This window comes from Quercus lobata, chromosome 5 (genome assembly GCF_001633185.2).
Source record: "Quercus lobata isolate SW786 chromosome 5, ValleyOak3.0 Primary Assembly, whole genome shotgun sequence".
NCBI classification, from domain to species: domain Eukaryota; kingdom Viridiplantae; phylum Streptophyta; class Magnoliopsida; order Fagales; family Fagaceae; genus Quercus; species Quercus lobata.
In genome coordinates, this window is record NC_044908.1 from 87,105,903 (window position 1) to 87,125,451 (window position 19,549).

Sequence of the window (19,549 nt, forward strand, 5' to 3'; positions counted from 1 at the left end):
GAAAATTAGTTATAATTAATTATGTACTAAATTTTGCAGCAACTTTCCTTTCAATATTTAAAGACAAAAAATCCATTAGAAAATCATCTTCCATTTTCTTTTTGAAAGTTCAAAAACGTGTACAAAAACACCTTTGAACGTTTAGACCCTCAAATAACAACTTAATCAATTCAAGCAATATGTCAAACAACTAGTGTGCGGAAACTTAACATATGCTATCAAACGAAATTGATTAAATACTATCTAAGCCATAACAGATTAATATCCACAGCAGATAAATAAAAAGGCAAAGATAGATAGGAAGGAAGATGCAAACACAAAGACAACACGCGATGTGTTATCGAAGAGGAAACCGAAGCCCTCGGCGAAAAACCTCTCCGCCGCCCTCCAAGCGGTAATCAATCCACTAGAAAATATAGTTGGGATACAAGGACAGCAATAGACCCTCCAAGCCTAATCTACCCAGTGCACCTAAGCCCTCCAAACTTCTTGCTCCAACGAGGTTACGCCGAACCTTTTTCTTTTCTAGCTTCCCGGATTCCGCTACTAGACCGTAGCATCAACCAATGAAGATTGGTTCCTTCCTAACTGCTTCCCAGAAATCCAAACAGCAGTCTCACAATGATGATGATGGTGAGAACCTGGTTTGGTATAAAGCCTCTCAAGGATTTGGCAATGGAGAGGAAGAGAGTTGAGGAATTTGAAGAGTCTCTAAGGTATAGATTGTGTGTGAATCAATCTAGTTTTTCTCTAGGGTTTCTCTCTCAAAATTCTCTCTGGAAGCTCTCTTTCAATCGTGGGTAATAGGGGTATTTATACTGGAGTGGAGAGGAATGTGAAACGTCAGGTTTTTACAAAATAGGGGTGGCTCGCGGCTTGACCTCGCGGCTTGACTAAGTCGCGAGATCCAGTCGCGAGATAACCGTATGGAGATAACCGTATGGCCAGTTGTCCTGTTTTGTCCTGTAGTGCTCCAGCTAGCATGACTGTTCATCTTCCAGCATGCTTGGCACGTGTGCAGCTTCTGGCGGCTTGCAGCCGCGAGTCACCCGCGAGTCCCAGCCGCGACACTCTGTTTTCTTGCACACTCTTGAGCAAACTTCACTCTATCTCACTCACTACCCTTACATCAAACCCACCTAAATACAGGGTTACTAAATGCTGAATTACAAGCAAATTTGGCACGGAATAAAGCCAATAAGATGGTTGAATAAATTCAACCTTACACTTTTGAAAACTAATTCTAGCTGTAGCATTCATGATTGAAAATTCTTATTTATTGTGATTATAGAGAAATTTGAAAGAGTAAATACAAGTATAACTATTCAATAAAGAAAATATCATGGACTAGAAAATTGAAAGTCTTTTCTAATATTTAAATAGTGTTTGAAAGCTCACTTATTGTGTAAAATGCTAGTGAATGTTTAGACCCCAATTTCAAGTAACCAACACAAGCTTATACTCAAACAATAAATGTGTGGAAAGATAAGTACAAGCAATACCTAAATAAACAAACCACTCTAAATCATGATTAATCATAACACAGTAGCAATTAAAGGTAAAGAGTAAGGGTTAGAGAGATGCAAACACAAAGATAATACCGGCACGTATTATCGAAGAGGAAATCGAAGAACTCAGTGAAAAACCTCTTCGCCACCCTCCAAGCAATAAAATGATCCATTAAAGAATAAAGTTGGAATGTACAAATAACAATAAACCCTCCAAGCCTAATCTGCCTAATGCATCTAAGTCATCCAAGCTTCTTGCTCCAACAAGATTAAGCCTAACTGTGTCTTCTTTAGCTTTTCGGATCCCGCAATAAGCTCATTGTATCAACCAAATGAATTGGTCATCTTTGAATTGCTTCCTAAGCACCAAATTACCTCCTTACTGATATGGGTATGGTGAGATAAAGATTTGGTTTTCCTTGGTCATCTTATTGTTGTGTTATTTACTTTTCTGCAAATTTGCATGATATGATTATTTTTTTTAACTTAGATCTGAATAATAAACCTAAATATTTACTTGGTTAATTAATTAGGTTAAACAATCTAGTTTAAAGGGATCTAAAACCTAATAAGTGGTATCAGAGCGGGTTAACTCTTGAAAAGGTATATTTCTTCTGAAATTAGCATAAAAAAAGGTCAAGGTGTCTTAAGTTGGAGAGAGAAACAATGGTTTCTGGGATTTGGCTTTGATTAAAATCATTGTTGCCCACATCCAAATAAGTCAAATATTTCAACTCAATCAAGGAACGAATAAGTTTACCTCACAAAGGCCTTGGGGGAATGGATGAGGTACTGAGATTGAGCATGATGATGTGGTCTGTTTGGTTGCTACACCAAACCCCACTCCAAGTGCAACAATCTTGATCGGAGCTCCAAGAAGAAAGAAGGCCAAAGTCATCAATAAGGTCTTCCTTAATCTTGAGAAGAGCTTGTCTCTCATGCACTTTGCAGCCAGTAAAATTCAGAGATACAAATGACTGCATTATTTAATAGTTGTTTGATTGCTATAACCCATTGATAATTTGCATATCATTGCCACAGCGCCTGCATTGTGACTGCGTTGCAAATGCATTGCTAGACTTAAGATTGACATCAACCATGTCTTCTTGATTGGTCGAAAAAGAGTGTTTCCATTCCAGGTAAGGCTACTACAATCTTTCTAAAAAGTCCTGACAAGGAATTGATAATGAAAACTAACTTGCTAATCTGTGTGCTTCTGTAAAATTTATGCTATGATTGCTCTTTCATATTGAGATGACATTAAGTATTAGCCTAAGTTGTCCTCTCAGAAATTTATGGAATGGAAACCCATTATACATTGTAACAGTTCTTTACTTGAAACACATTACAGAAAGTGCGCATCTGTGCCTGCTTTGCTTATAGACTCTCAACAAATGTACATAAGTAAATGAATGCAATAATTTTATGCATTGCATTGTATATTACATAGTTTGAACATTTTGGGCTAGGGATTGGGATAGGAAATTTAGCTATCTTTGTCAATGCAATAATTACCTCAATCTCATTCTGTGAATTTAGCTATATATCTTTGGGATAGGAAATTTACTGTAATAAATTTAGCTATCTATGTTGGTCCTATGGGATCCATGTATTATTAGAGCGAGGAATGAAGATGCATATAACTTGTATGATATAGGGGCACTATAATCATTGTTATCTGCAAGTACTTTAACTTTCTATTTTCCTTTGGCAACAAATGACATTGATGCTGTTTGAACTCTTGAAATTGTTGAGGTACTCCAATTCCTGCATACAATTATCAGCTGGTCAGTATACATGGTATGCAGGTTCTTGTATTTGTGATGGGATCTGGCTAGTTAAAATTAACCAAATACATGTAGAAGATTATGTATTTTCCAAGTTTTGCAATTACTATGGGAAATTAATTTTAATTCATTTGTTCTTAGTTATGTAGTCTTCGCAAAAAGTTTTGCCTTCAAACGACCTTTTTTTTTTCCGCTCTGAGTAGCCTTGAAATGATATTAGACATAGGCATCACTTAACTAGAGTGAATAAGTGTAGGTGGTTAGCTATTGTCATAGACTGATCATTAAGCTAACTCATATGCTGAAGCTCTAACAAAATTGGAAAGCAACCAACAGTTTTTAGTTTTAGATAGTCCCCCGATTGTATTATTACAATATTACATTTTTCTTTTTTAGTTTTCTAAAGACTCGGTTCTAACTCTAATTTCTTGCCTCTATCTTATTGTGTGTTTGCTGATTGTTCTTTTTATTTTTATATTACTAAATCTCTACATTCTTGTGGGATTAAGATTCTGAATTTTGCTATTTGCGTTTGGTTTGCCTTATTTGAGGTGGGATTCTGCTCTTTCGTTTCTTCTTTGTCTACTTATTATGTTTTGTTGATGAAATACCATTTTTAGTAGTCAGTTTATGTTTAATTTGATAATTCCTTTCATTTGTTGTGAAAATAAAATGATGTGGGAACGAGAGAAAAAAAAAGTTGGACTGTTGGGGTGGGGTTTATACTATGAACATCGGGTATCATTTCTTTTCAGGAAAATGTCCTTTAAATAATCATGCAAACATAGGTTGGTTTTTTCTTTTGTTTGGAGAAACAGACATATGGTTGAATGGCATTATTTAGTGCAATTATTTTTCTTCAGGAAAAAAAATGTAAAAAATAATAGTGGATACTGTTATTTTTGGCGTTTTCTTTCTATCAATTCTGGCGAGGATTGCCCTGCGAACCAGCCCTTTTTATTCTTATTAACTACAAGCTCAGCTTGTGGTTGGTGCAGAAGTAACTTTCGTTTAGTTGTAAATTATTCACTCTCTAACCCAATATATGCAGTAGTTTCAAAAGGAAACCTTGGTCAGTACTGTGAATATTTATCTCAGCACATTGTTTTTAGTTGCCAGCCACAGCTATAAGTCTGATTGGTTTTATCAGGTTTGTTGACATGTCGGAAAGCATGTATTATACGAAAACTATGCAAGCTTTTCTTTTCAGACCCTATACTTTCAGTTCATAATACATATGCCTTAGATTTAGATTTTATAATATTATTTTTAGTCAATTATAAATAAAGACATAAAATGAATTAAATGCGATGGTAGTTTTTGATGCTATTTCCTTGTTTCAAAATATAGACTTATTAATCTATGGAAATAATTTTTGTAATATGGATGATTACCATTTCTAGTCCTTCAGGTGGATCAACCTTGTTCTGTTTCTTTGTTCATTTAACTATACATGCCCTTTTCTTACATTTTGTTATGTCAACCACAACTTTACCTGGGAAGTTTCTGCCATTTCCAGCTCTTGTTATTTTGGTTTCTCTCATCCCATTTAGCGGTCATGATACTCTGCTTTTGTAAGATAATGTTATGCATAACTAATTGAATGTTAATAGATTTTTTCAATAAGAAGATGATTAGTTGCTATATATATTTATATAGAGACCTTTTCATTTACATTTTCTCTGAATTTCATTGATCCTACCAATAATATTACCATATAATATGAAATTAATTATGTATTGGGTTTTGGAAACCATTAGAATTTGGGAGTTTATTCTTCTAATAAAAGAGCTATCTGCCATTCCCAGTCATAGAGTCCTTGGTAAAGTCAAAAGTGGCATGTGACAACCATGTTGAACTTCGAGTTGATTCATGTGTATAATTGTTTGTATCTGCATTTTCATGCCAACCTGATATAATCACTGTAATGCCAAAAGGCTGTGTATTTCTTCCATTATCACTTATTAGCTAAACCAAATAGCTTCCAAAAAAATAAAAATAAAAACTCTAAACCAAATACAATGACAGCACTGTTTTCCAAAAGTGGATCATTGCAATTGTCTGTTTCCGTACAAGTGGTGAGAGAGATTTGATTCCATTTCTTTCTTGGGCTTTCTCTTTCTAAATACCCTCCATTACAGTTTTTTGGGGAAGTGTTAGACAAACTAGCTTTGCCTATCTTACATATTTTAACACCTAAATAGGATATTTTAACATACTGTGCTGGCCTTACACTTTTTAATTATCCATTCATTCCTTTTTCTTTTTTTTGGGCTCACATTTTCCCTCTGAATTTTTATTTAATTTTACATAAATAAATAAATGCTACATTTGTTTTGATAGAAAAGCTTGTGTAAAGATAGTTTTCAACATTTGGTAACATTAGAAAAAATGAGTAAAAAAAAAAAAAAAATTGGTTAATAAAAAAGATATGATTTATTTTTAGATATTGTTTTCTACTAAATTTTTTTGGAACAAAACTCTATTTCCCGGCAAACTAAATAAAGGAAGTTAAAAGGTTTTTTTTTCAACTCATTTAAAGTTATTATCAAATATAGAAAAATGAGATAATTTTATAGAACATAATTTTTAAAAAATGATTTATTTTTTATAAAATATTATGGCTGAAACAAACATAGCAATTCTTCATAGCTACTCAACTACATTCTTTCATATTTCATAAGAATTAGTAGTTTGTATATTTTCCTTAGATCTTGAAAACTCCAAAATAATTAAAAGAAAACTTCGCTTCAAGTCTTCAAACGATTGCTTGTAGTGCAAACTGCAAAGTAATGAACCTTCTCATAATGTTTTACACTTCTTATGCGGCCACAACCGCTTTAACAACTTTAAGGTCGTCGTAACAGAGGTCAATGGTAATGCCCTTTGCAAAATCATTTACAAACATATTTATTGGTATCTCTCTCTTCTTCTTCTTCTTCTTCTTCTTTTTTTTTTTTTGGCTTGAATTTTATAAGTATCACAGTAATACTTCTTGCAACTTCTTCATATATCGCTTTTACTGTGTTCAATACTCTTGACAAGGAGAGGGTATCTCAAGCCTTGAATATATATACATTCTACCTCTTATAGTGTATAACTCCTATTATCTTGAAGTTTTAACGCATTACGAGGGTGGAACTCATGCACTATGAGAAGATTTCATATATCGGATACGGGAAATAATAATTGCTTGATAAGATGTTATTGAAAGCGCTATAAAATTTTTTGATAGAACATCTTTACTTATCATCACTATAATGTTATTTTGTTAAAATCAAGCAAATAGAAATTACGGAAAAGTTTTATGAGAGTGACTGTAATTCTCATTTTTCCGTGACACCCTCGCAAGTTTCTTTTGAAATAAAATCAATTTTTTATCAATAAAATAAAATTAAAATTTCTATGTGCCCATTAGAACAACTCTTAACTCTAGTACATGGTTTTCTTACCTAAAACCGAATCTAAAAACTCTCAAGCCCCAAACCTGTAATGTTTTTCATAAATTATTTTTTATATTTAAACCTTGTCTTGAAAATTAGAACTCCTTCTAAGAAATGGTCAATAATCTCTTCTTTGATGATTATTCCTCCACACAAAATGAAATCGATGAGAAAATTACACACATCTATAGACATATAACATGTATCCCATAGCATGACACTACTCTGAATATCGTTAAAGCTTTCTACTGTTACATGGTTTACCAGCCTTGGTTATATGGTTCTTTTTTATTTTTTCTGTTTTGAGAAGAAAAAGAAATGGAGTGGTGAGGAAGATTGTGGATGGTGGGTCAGATTGTAGATTTGTCCGAATGGGTCAATCTAAACACCATATACATGGATGGTTGTTTATCAAATATCAAAATTAGTTTTTTTTTTTTTTTTTTTTTTTTTTGGGATAAGTATTTTTATATATGGTTTGATTATATTTAGTTTTAAAAAGTGCTATTATTTTGCTAGTAACATGACCAATCTAATTAAGTTTGTTATTATGTTGAAAATGTGACATTTGTTAATTCAACTTTACACATGGTGGGTAAGGTGGATAATTCTTGCAGATTGCATCTCACTTGCCAAGTAGAGGAAATAGGCACTATCACGGATTGGGAAGTTGTGGAGGGGCCACAAAGCAGAGTTGAAGGAGAAGTACTGCAAGCTGGGCATTCCTAAGGAAGCTTTACTTGAGCTATCACTGCTAGAGGTTGATGACAATCAATTTCATGTCTTGGTGGAGTACTAGTTTTCTGAGAAAGGCATGGTAGTAATAATTATAGTAGTATAGATGTTAAGATTTTATAGGCTCCATGCTCAAGAGTATTATATATTAGCTTGTTAATGTAATTGGTAGTGACTTTGTTGAAATGTTTGTAGGAACTGTCTAGGGCATACACTAGGATCCAGAAGCTATGCCCAAATGGCATATACTACTATAAGAACAACCTTATATATATTAAGAACATGCAGAAATTAACAAAGCTTATATTATGTTGCGTTCTAAAGTAGAAATAAATGTGATTCGACACCATCGAATCAACACCCTTGCTTTAATATGCCGAATGTACTGACCATGTTGTAGGCAAACAAGAAAGGCAAGCAACTAGAGAGAAGTGAGATGTATGAAGTGGCGTATTTTCATCGTGATGGTACTGCTGTGAATACCATTGTGCAAGCGAACATTGTAAGTTTGTAGCAAATTATATTAGTAATTTGAATGTATTGTATTTTGAGTTGGAAAGAAGTTCTTTGATGGCGGAGAACTATTTGAGATTGAAGCTGTTGGTTCAAATGGTTCATTACAGGTGCTATAACATATGACCATGTGCATCTTCATTACTTGTCATGACCATGTGCCTAGCTAGTTTTGCATTGCTTATGAATTGTATATAAGGTACATAGGCAGGAGCTAGAGTATGCTATGTGCTCCATAGAGGTTTAATATAGTAAGATGCATGTATTGGTGTAGATTATAAGTTAAGGTCTCAAAGTTAAAATTTTTTTGGGAGCTTCTATCAAAACACTAGTTGTATTTATTAAATACTTGCAAGCCCTTTGTTTATTTGGGAACTTCTAGATTCTTGGGTGAAAACGTTCGTAGTGATCCATTAACAATTCATAAATTGTTTACTTATGAATTCATGTATATAGTAGTCAATCCCAAGCAGTAGTGCAATTGGTTGAGGCCACACCTCATAAAGCAGAGGTCACTTGTTTGAATTTCCCCTTCCCCTTCTCTTGGTGCTAAAAATTATCCATAAATAAAAAAGGAAATTTAATTGTCTAAAGGTCCCATTTTTGGGCTGTGTTTATACAACTGTTTCTTAAATGTGTTTGTATATGAACTAGGAAACTTCTAGGTTCAAAACATTGTAGTTCTTCAGATGTTGGTTCTGCTATTTTGATATGCTTAGATATTTGATGGAAACTCTTAAGGACACAATATATATGGTTTGGGTTCTAAGTACACGTGGTATAACTCTAACCTAACTTTTTATTTTTATTTTATAATAACTCCAAACTAACTTTTATATATATAAAAGCATATTACTCATGTTGGCATGTGTATTATTGTCCTCGTTGCTAATATGTTATCTTGTTTATTTGTAAGTACTAGGCGAAGATGAGAGAGCTTATGGCAATGGGGTTACAATTGTAGCGAGACGACATTGAGGCTGGCATACTTTGGCAACCCGACGATGCATTTGGATAGGTCATCGATGCAGAGAGAGGTGGCCATGTCAGAGGGGTAGGCTTTGGTCCAACCCCCTCTGGCAATCGTGCAAGTTCAATGGATAACAGTACACCACCTTCAACATCTACTACAACCGACTAAAGGGTTAAGGAGTTGTCTGCCCAGGTAGAAGCAATGAAAGAGAAATGCATTCATTATGATGCCATTGAAGCTGAATTGAGGTTAATGAGGAGGATGTTGACCCAACTATACCCATCGTTTCCCACTATATCTATGGTAAGAAGTTTGAATTACAAATTATATGACTTAGGGTAGTGATAATGAGAATTCAAAAACGTGTACAAAACACTTTTGAACGTTTAGACCCCCAAAATACAACTTAACCAATTCAAGCAATATGTCAAACAACTAGTGTGCGGAAACTTAACATATGCTATAATACGAAATTGGTTAAATACTATCTAAGCCATAACAAAATAAAACCACAGCAGATAATAAAAAGGCAAAGATAGAGAGGAAGGAAGATGCAAACACAAAGACAACACGCGATGTGTTATCGAAGAGGAAACCGAAGCCCTCGGCGTAAAACCTCTCCGCCGCCCTCCAAGCGGTAAACAATCCACTAGAAAATACAGTTGGGATACAAGGACAGCAATAGACCCTCCAAGCCTAATCTACCCAGTGCACCTAAGCCCTCCAAGCTTCTTGCTCCAACGAGGTTGCGCCGAACCTTTTTCTTTTCTAGCTTCCCGGATTCCGCTACTAGACCGTAGCATCAACCAATGAAGATTGGTTCCTTCCTAACTGCTTCCCAGAAACCCAAACAACTGTCTCACAGTGATGATGATGGTGAGAACCAGGTTTGGTATAATGCCTCTCAAGGATTTGACAATGGAGAGGAAGAGAGTTGAAGAATTTGAAGAGACTCTAAGGTATAGATTGTGGGTGAATCAATCTTGTTTTTCTTTAGGGTTTCTCTCTCAAAATTCTCTCTGGAAGCTCTCATTAAATCGTGGGTAAAAAGGGTATTTATACTAGAGTGGGAGAGGAATGTGAAACGTCAGGTTTTACAAAACATGGGTGGCTCGCGGCTTGACCTCGCGGCTTGACCAAGTCGCGAGATCCAGTCGCGAGATAACCATATGGCCAGTTGTCCTGTTTTGTCCTGTAGTGCTCCAGCTAGCATGACTGTTCATCTTCCAACATGCTTGGCACGTGTGCTGCTTCTAGCGGCTTGCAGCCGCGAGTCACCCGCGAGTCCCAGCCGCGAGTCTCTGTTTTCTTGCACACTCTTGAGCAATCTTCACTCTATCTCACTCACTACCCTTACATCAAACCCACCTAAATACAGGGTTACTAAATGCTGAATTACAAGCAAATTTGGCACGGAATAAAGCCAATTAGATGGTTGAATAAATTCAACCTTACAATCTCCCCCTTTGGCTATTCCGTGACAAAACCCTAAAACAGACTCTAGACTTAAAATGTGAGTTGGGAACAGTTGAACAAAACTCACTCACACCTAACTCTAGAAGCTGAGAAGCACTTGAATCATATGAACATAATACTCCTGAAACACAACAATACACCATGATCATTGTATGCAGAAAATCATAAAATGCATATGAAACAGGCAATATGTGATCAAGCATAGATGGGGTTTAAGAAACAAACCATGGCTTGATCAACCAAGTGAACACCACAAGGTAGTGATCACAGTGCTCATTCACACTTGGAATGAACACAAGGACATACAAGTTAACAAGCACAAGGCAAGACATTTGTATGCTCAACACTCAACCAATGCATAACACACAAGGTATATGCATCTAGGAACAATCCTACAAGGGCACAAGAGTGACAGTACATAAACCAAAATGCAGAACATTTAGATTAAAGTACTGATTTCAACAAAGCATAAAGGCTGCACTAAGTAAGGTACAAACCATATAGCCTACAAACTATGCATAAAACATAAACCTTAAAAGCTTACAAAAGCACATGGGTACAAACACTAAACATCCTGAATAACAGTTTACAAAACATAATATAACAACTTAAAGTGAAAACTTAAACTGAAGAAGAATGTAAAGACACTCCCCCTTAGGTAATATTCTCTCCCTCTGATCATGCCTAACACTCCCTCTTTTTGTCATGGAATAGGCTAGTCATCCTCTTCCAGCTTTCTCTGAATTTGATCCAATTGAGTTTGAAGAGAAGTAAACTTCATATCCCATCTAGTGCTTTGATGGTGTAGAGAAGCTGTGAGTCCAGACATCTTTGTATTCAACTCGTGGACCGAGGATACAATGCGATCAATTTTCTCATCTAGGGAGAGAGTGCTGAAATGAGAGCCACTGTGAGATGCAGAAGTTTCTGGTTTGGCTCTCTTCCGACTATGTCCAATGCTTGCATTGAATGTACGCATGTTGATTGGACTTGGTTTTGGGATAGGAGATTCATCTGCCACTGGATAAATACCCTTGAGCTTCAAGATCCGTGAAATGAGACTGCAGAAAGGAACGCATATCCGTGACTCAGTTCGAAGAACCGTTTTGCGCAGAACATGAAAGATATGAGCACAGATGTCTATTTCCACATCAGAGATTAGATCATGAAGAAACAAAGCACGTCCGAGGTTCATATACCCAGTGCTTGATAAAGGGTACAAATTGTGAAACATCACAATTGTAAGCACTCTCAGTTTTGGAGAAAGAGAGGAAACACTGATGGATTTGCCATTGGGTGAGAACTCCAAGTCTTGACCAAGACTTTCTTTGAGAAGCTCCTCATCAGGACAGAGATCATCATAAACCGGTGAATGTCGGAAAATTGGTCTGTTGATGTGAAGAATTTCTGCCAGATATGCAGGAGAGACAGAAAAGCTCTTTTTCCGAACCCAGCACTTAAGTTCATCTCCTTCCACAATTGTGTTAGCATAAAATTCTTTTACCAGCTCTTCATACGCGTCATCCAGATCAGAGAGAAGGTAATTCCAATCCTTGTGAGCAAACCATTTCGGAATGTCAGTGTCATGAAGTGAGGGCTGATCCAAAGCTCTTTCTAGTAATGGTTTGGCATGTAGAAAGAAATTTTCATAAGACTGATAGGCTGCATATGATCTGAACTTGTTGGGATCGAAACTCTTTGATGAAGAGCGAGTCCCTTTTGTTTGAGGCGGGTAATCATCAACATCAATTACTGGTTCCTTCCCTTTGGAACTACCTCCTTTCACAGCAGCTTTCTTGAATGGTGACATGACTAGTCTGTATTATGAACAAGAGAAATGGCAGAACACAATCTAACAAACTTTATTAGCAGTGGGTTAGTGGAAATTTAGGGACAATGAAGAAACCCTAATAGCTGGATGACAATGGCCCAAAAAAAATAGCAAAGAGGGACACAAATGGCCCAAATTGAACTATTCAGTAGAGGGAGACAAAATAAACCACACAAGCAGCTGAAAAAGAACCCACATACAACACCACATCAACTGGATACCACACAGGATGATTTTGAAACACCACAACAACAGCAGATCAAACAAAAATAGCTAATCCCTAGCTAAGCTCAAGATGAAGAACAAAACCAACACTATAAAATAGCTCAAAACAGAGACAGAAACTACCATAAGCTAAGCATGGACAAAGAGTAATAGTTGAGTTAAAAACCCATCTCAAAAATCACAATCAAATGCGAAAAAACCAGAGGGAAAACCATAACAACAAGTAGAAAAGAGGTCAAGACAGAAAACTCATACCTGTTACTTGATGATTTTGAGCTGAAAAGAGGCAAACAATGGAGATCGAAAATGGAGGCACGGTGGGAATGGGTAAGAATAGATGAGAAAGACAATGAACAGTCACAAAAAGATCGAGGGAAAAACAAAGAGTTTAAAAACTGCCCCTGTATTTCTAAAACACGCGATTTTCGCGACTGAAACGAGTCGCCAAAGAGACGCCAGATCAAGCCGCCAAAACACTCAAGGACAAAAATTTGAAAATTTTTCTAAGTGTTTTTCGCGACTGGAAGGTCTACCCACGAGTGAGTCGCGAGATGAGCCGCGAAAATCTCTGAGTGAACCTCGCGACTAGACCTTCCACTCGCGAACAAGTTGCCAAAAATTACCCGCGAAGACGCGACTGAGGCTCGCGACTTGACATACCCGCGGCTAAGCCACCAAAACAGGGCAAAACTGGATTTTTGAAATTTTCAGATTTTTCAAACAAAATACTTTCCAAAAACACCTAAAACACTCAAAAATCTTTTTGTCCTTGAATTAACAAAGATTGAGCATGTGAAAACACATTTCATCAAGTACAATCACACAAATGAATATGGCATTTATTGAGCATAAACTTGTGTGTTGTGTGTGGATATCAACAATGAGATAGTCCTTAGTCTAATGTGAAGCTTCAATGATCAATTCAACCAAGACATACACAATTAGCACTAGATCAGGTGACCCATCTCAATTATAGAAGAATGTATATATGACCTCCCACAAAACTTGATAACATAATTTGGAGCTTTACATTTGACTCCACTTTCAATCATAACATTTGATCTTTTTGATCTTTTGAGTCAATCACCTCTCATTGAGAGAGTGATATTGGATATTTCACTTTAATGAATAAGCCTTTGGCTTTTTGAATAAACTTTCACTTTAATATAAGGTCGCTTACCCTTTTTCCTAGTCAAATACTAGAATGTGCGACAGGCTTTTGCAGCTCAATATCTCTTTTCATTTGGAGATTTACATTTGGTGAGCTCTTTTTAGCAAAACAAAAATAAATAGTGGGAAGATATATAGACACAAGTCTATGCATGTCTCAAGATCAACATAACCATTCACTAATCATTCATGACAAGTTTGAAGATCTATTTACAACAATCACAACGATTTCAAGATTTCTCCCACAGTGATATGAGTGCATGAAAACAAGCAATGCTCGAAAATGCACAAAGCCATTAGCACAAAGGTACAAGGCAAAACAAGTTTTGAGACAAAAACTCAACAATGTCAATCAAGCTTTTTGATTTTCTAATTTTTATGTGATTTTTGGATTTTTGACATAAAAGAAGAAAATGATTGAACAAACAAAGAAAGAACCAACAGAATTCACAGATGGACAAACAAACAATAAACATGTTGCACAAAGAGCTAACAAAGAAGTGTGTGCCTCATCACAAACAAACTTATCATATTATAAGTATGTGAAGCACACAACACACAAGAGAGTCAAGGAATTGTACCAACACCAATGGTCTTACGGAGTGATTCAAACCGTGGACCATCGAGAGGCTTGGTGAAGATGTCCGCCTTTTAATTGTCGGTGTGTATGAACTCAAGACACACAACTCTTTCCTCTACCAAATCCCGAATGAAATGGTAACGTATCTCTATGTGTTTAGATTTTGAATGCTGGACAGGATTCTTGGAAAGATTGATGGCACTGGTGTTGTCACAGAACACACTCATCGTTTCTTGAGGAATTCCATAGTCATGAAGTAGTTTCTTCATCCAAAGAAGCTGAGTGCAGCAACTTCCAGCAGTGATGTATTCTGCTTCTGCAGTAGATAGAGACACTGAATTCTGCTTCTTGCTCATCCACGAGACAAGATTGTTACCAAGATAGAAACAGCCGCCTGAAGTGCTTTTCCGATCGTCTACACTGCCAGCCCAGTCAGCATCTGAATACCCAGCAAGACAAGCATTTGAGTCTTTTGAATACCACAGACCATAGTTTGCAGTACCATTCACATATCGAATGATTCGCTTAGCAGCAGTCAGATGAGATTCCTTCGGATTAGCTTGGTACCTGGCACAAACGCCCACACTAAAAGCAATGTCCGGTCTACTGGCTGTAAGGTAGAGCAAACTCCCTATGATGCTCCTATACAGTGTAGGACTTACTTTGACTCCAGATGAATCAACATTCAGTTTAGTGGATGAGCTCATGGGAGTGGAGGCATGTTTTTTGGAGTCTAGTCCAAACTTCTTGACAATGTTTCTGGCATACTTCTCTTGAGATAAAATATGCCCTCCTTTTGTTGTTTGACTTGAAGACCCAAGAAAAATGTGAGTTCCCCCACCATACTCATCTCAAACTCCTTCTTCATCTCCTCAGAAAATTCAGTAGCACGATCTTCGATGGTTGCCCCAAACACTATATCATCAACATAGACTTGTGCCACAAGGAGATAATCTTCATCATTTTTGACAAACAGAGTTCGATCGGCATACCCTCTCTTGAAACCTCTATCTAGAAGATAATGTGTAAGACGATCGTACCAGGCTCTAGGCGCTTGTTTTAAGCCATAAAGGGCTTTCTTCAATCTTAATACATGATCTGGAAAATGAGGATCCTCAAATCCTTTTGGTTGCTCAACAAATACTTCTTCATTTAGATATCCATTCAGAAATGCGCACTTTACATCCATTTGATAAAGTTTGAAATTCAAGGTGCACGCAATGGACATGAGGATTCGAATGGATTCAAGTCTTGCCACCGGAGCAAAAGATTCATCAAAATCCACTCCTTCTACTTGAGTGTATCCTTGAGCTACTAACCGAGATTTGTTTCGAATTATCTCTCCATCTTCATCAGTTTTGTTTTTAAAAATCCATTTTGTGCCTATAACATGAATGTTCTCAGGCCGTGGAGCAAGTTCCCACACATCATTCCTCACAAACTGATTCAACTCTTCATGCATTGACTCAACCCAATTCTCATCTTGAAGAGCCTCTTCAACCCTTTTTGGTTCAAACTGTGCAAGATAGCAGTGATATGTTACATGATTAGCTAGCAAAATGTTTCCTTTCCTGAGGCGAAGACCGTCATCAAGAGATCCTATGATGTTACTTTCCGGATGATTCTTGATAACTCTTGAAGATGGCCTTTTTGAAGTGGAAACTTCATCACTACGAGAGATAGGAGGATGAAATTCAGGAGGAGTAAGAGGGCTTGATGTTCTAGACATCGATCTCGTTTCCATTCTTTGGTTGATGGGAGTCGATTCTACTTCTGGTATAGGTTCTTCACCTTCTATATCCAAAGCTTCTACCTCAACATCGGCCTCTTTGGTGCTCGGCCCTTCTACATCATCAATCATTTCCACCTTAGGTAAGGCATCATCAATCTTGACATTTATGGACTCCATCACAGTCTTTGTTCTCTTGTTAAACACTCTATACGCTCGACTTGTAGTAGAGTAGCCAAGAAAAATACCCTCATCACTTTTCGCATCAAACTTCCCAAGATTCTCTCGATCATTTAGGATATAGCATTTACTTCCAAACACCCGGAAATACTTCACTTTTGGCTTCTTCCCATTCCATATCTCATAGGCAGTCTTCTTTGTACCAACCCGAAAGAAAATCCTATTGCCAATGTGACACGAGGTGTTGACAGCTTCTCCCCAAAATTTTTGAGGTATTTGCTTGTTAAGCAACATGACTCTTGCCATCTCCTGAATCACACGATTTTTTCTCTCTACCACTCCATTTTGTTGTGGAGTTTTGGGAGCTGAAAATTCTCTTTTAATTCCATTCTTCTCACAGAAGGACTCGAATCTTGCATTCTCAAATTCCCTCCCATGATCACTTCTAACTTTGGCTATCGGAATCCCTTTTTCGTTTTGTAGTTTCTTGCACAGAATCTCCAACCTCTCACAAGCTTCTGATTTTTCTCTAAGGAATTCAACCCAAGTGTATCTTGAGTAGTCGTCCACAATAACCATAATGTATCTCTTCCCCCCTAGGCTTTCAGTTCTGGTAGGCCCCATTAGATCAACATGAAGTAACTCCAAGCACCGAGAGGTGGCTATCACATTCACCTTGTGATGACTTGCCTTAGTTTGCTTCCCCATTTGACATGCACCACAAACGGTCTTCTTCACTTTTCCAAACTTAGGAAGTCCCTCGACTGCTTCAAGTTTGGAAACTTTTGCTACTTGTTTGAAGTTGGCATGCCCAAATCTGTGATGCCACAGCTCCAACATATCCACACGAGCACTTCTACACGATATGGGTGCCGTGGGAACTATTCCATAACAGTTATCTGTAGTCCGATTTCCTTCCAAAACCTGAATCCCCTCTTCATTGATGATCACACATCCCTTCTTAGAGAATTGTACCAGAAAATCATCATCACAAATTTGAGTGATGCTCAGCAAATTCGCCTTCAGCCCTTTTATGTACAGCACATCTTTCAACAGTGGCAAACCAGGTATCTCAATGGTTCCTTTGCCTAGGACTTGAGCATGACTTCCATCACCAAAGGTCACATAGTCACCAACCTTTTCTTTGAGTGTCTTAAACAGAGACTTATCCCCTGTCATATGGCGAGAACACCCATTGTCAAGATACCACAAACATGCATTAAACACCTTTAATGAGGTATGCACAAATAGGTTCAAATGTGACAGACATTCTTGACCTTCAAACACAAACTCATCATCAGTTTTCATGCTTCTTTTAGATTGATTTTTCATTTTCTTATTCTCAATCATCTCACACAACATTCTATTCTTTCTTTTATATTTCTTAATCAATGATTTAGATTCAGATATGCTACTGTGTAAGACATGATTTTGATTTTCAAGATATTCCAGTATGTGAACAAATACTCTAGCATGTTTCTTAGTTTTTAACAACTCTACAAGATCATCAGTAAGACACCTTTCAGACATATGCATAGAGTCATTTTCACAAACACTTAAGCTACAATTCAGCATGGTATATTCCAAAACAATCAACCACAACACAGGGGTCTAGGATCACACTTAGGTAATAAAACCACAACAAGTGTACCTGCTCTGATACCAATTGAGAATTCAAAAACGTGTACAAAACACTTTTGAACGTTTAGACCCCCAAAATACAACTTAACCAATTCAAGCAATATGTCAAACAACTAGTGTGCGGAAACTTAACATATGCTACAATACGAAATTGGTTAAATACTATCTAAGCCATAACAAAATAAAACCACAGCAGATAATAAAAAGGCAAAGATAGAGAGGAAGGAAGATGCAAACACAAAGACAACACGCGATGTGTTATCGAAGAGGAAACCGAAGCCCTCGGCGTAAAACCTCTCCGCCGCCCTCCAAGCGGTAAACAATCCACTAGAAAATACAGTTGGGATACAAGGACAGCAATAGACCCTCCAAGCCTAATCTACCCAGTGCACCTAAGCCCTCCAAGCTTCTTGCTTCAACGAGGTTGCGCCGAACCTTTTTCTTTTCTAACTTCCCGGATTCCGCTACTAGACCGTAGCATTAACCAATGAAGATTGGTTCCTTCCTAACTGCTTCCCAGAAACCCAAACAACTGTCTCACAGTGATGATGATGGTGAGAACCAGGTTTGGTATAATGCCTCTCAAGGATTTGACAATGGAAAGGAAGAGAGTTGAGGAATTTGAAGAGACTCTAAGGTATAGATTGTGGGTGAATCAATCTTGTTTTTCTTTAGGGTTTCTCTCTCAAAATTCTCTCTGGAAGCTCTCATTCAATCGTGGGTAAAAAGGGTATTTATATTAGAGTGGGAGAGGAATGTGAAACGTCAGGTTTTACAAAACAGGGGTGGCTCGCGGCTTGACCTCGCGGCTTGACCAAGTCGCGAGATCCAGTCGCGAGATAACCGTATGGCCAGTTGTCCTGTTTTGTCCTGTAGTGCTCCAGCTAGCATGACTGTTCATCTTCCAGCATGCTTGGCACGTGTGCTGCTTCTGGCGGCTTGCAGCCGCGAGTCACCCGCGAGTCCCAGCCGTGAGTTTCTGTTTTCTTGCACACTCTTGAGCAATCTTCACTCTATCTCACTCACTACCCTTACATCAAACCCACCTAAATACAGGGTTACTAAATGCTGAATTACAAGCAAATTTGGTACGGAATAAAGCCAATTAGATGGTTGAATGAATTCAACCTTACAGATAACAGTTATACGCTTATTTACTCTTGTTCCACACTTAGTATAATTTAGAGTAAAAGCTATCTAGCCGTAATTTTAATTTGGGGGTCTAAACAAGGTCTTGTGTTTTTGCACAAATTCGAGGTTTCAATACAAATGGGTAAAATCCATTCACACTCCCTGAGGTTTAGGCTAATGCCAACTAGATTTAAGACTTTTCAAAACTAATCAACTTGGTCCCTAAAACCAAATTTTCCCTAAAATAGTTGAGTAAAAAATAACTAACTTATATGGATTAAGTTGGCTTTAGGGATCAAATTGATTAGTTTTGAAAAATCATGGACCTAGTTGCATTAATCCAAACCTCAGGATATATGAGTAGAATTTATCCTAAATTTTTTATTTAAGTTGTGACTAAAACATATTAAAACATAAAAAATCATTTGTAAAATTATAAGGCCTTTCACCTTTTTATGCTATGTGAGAGCTGTGAAATTATAAATTACTAATCAATTATTTAGTTAAGTGATGTTGGGTGAAGTGGGTTAGTTGATGTTGGGTAAAGACAAATGTCAATTTTTGAAGGTACCACCTAACTTTCGGTTGCATTAAAAATTTTTTCCAAAAAAAAAATGATTAATCCTT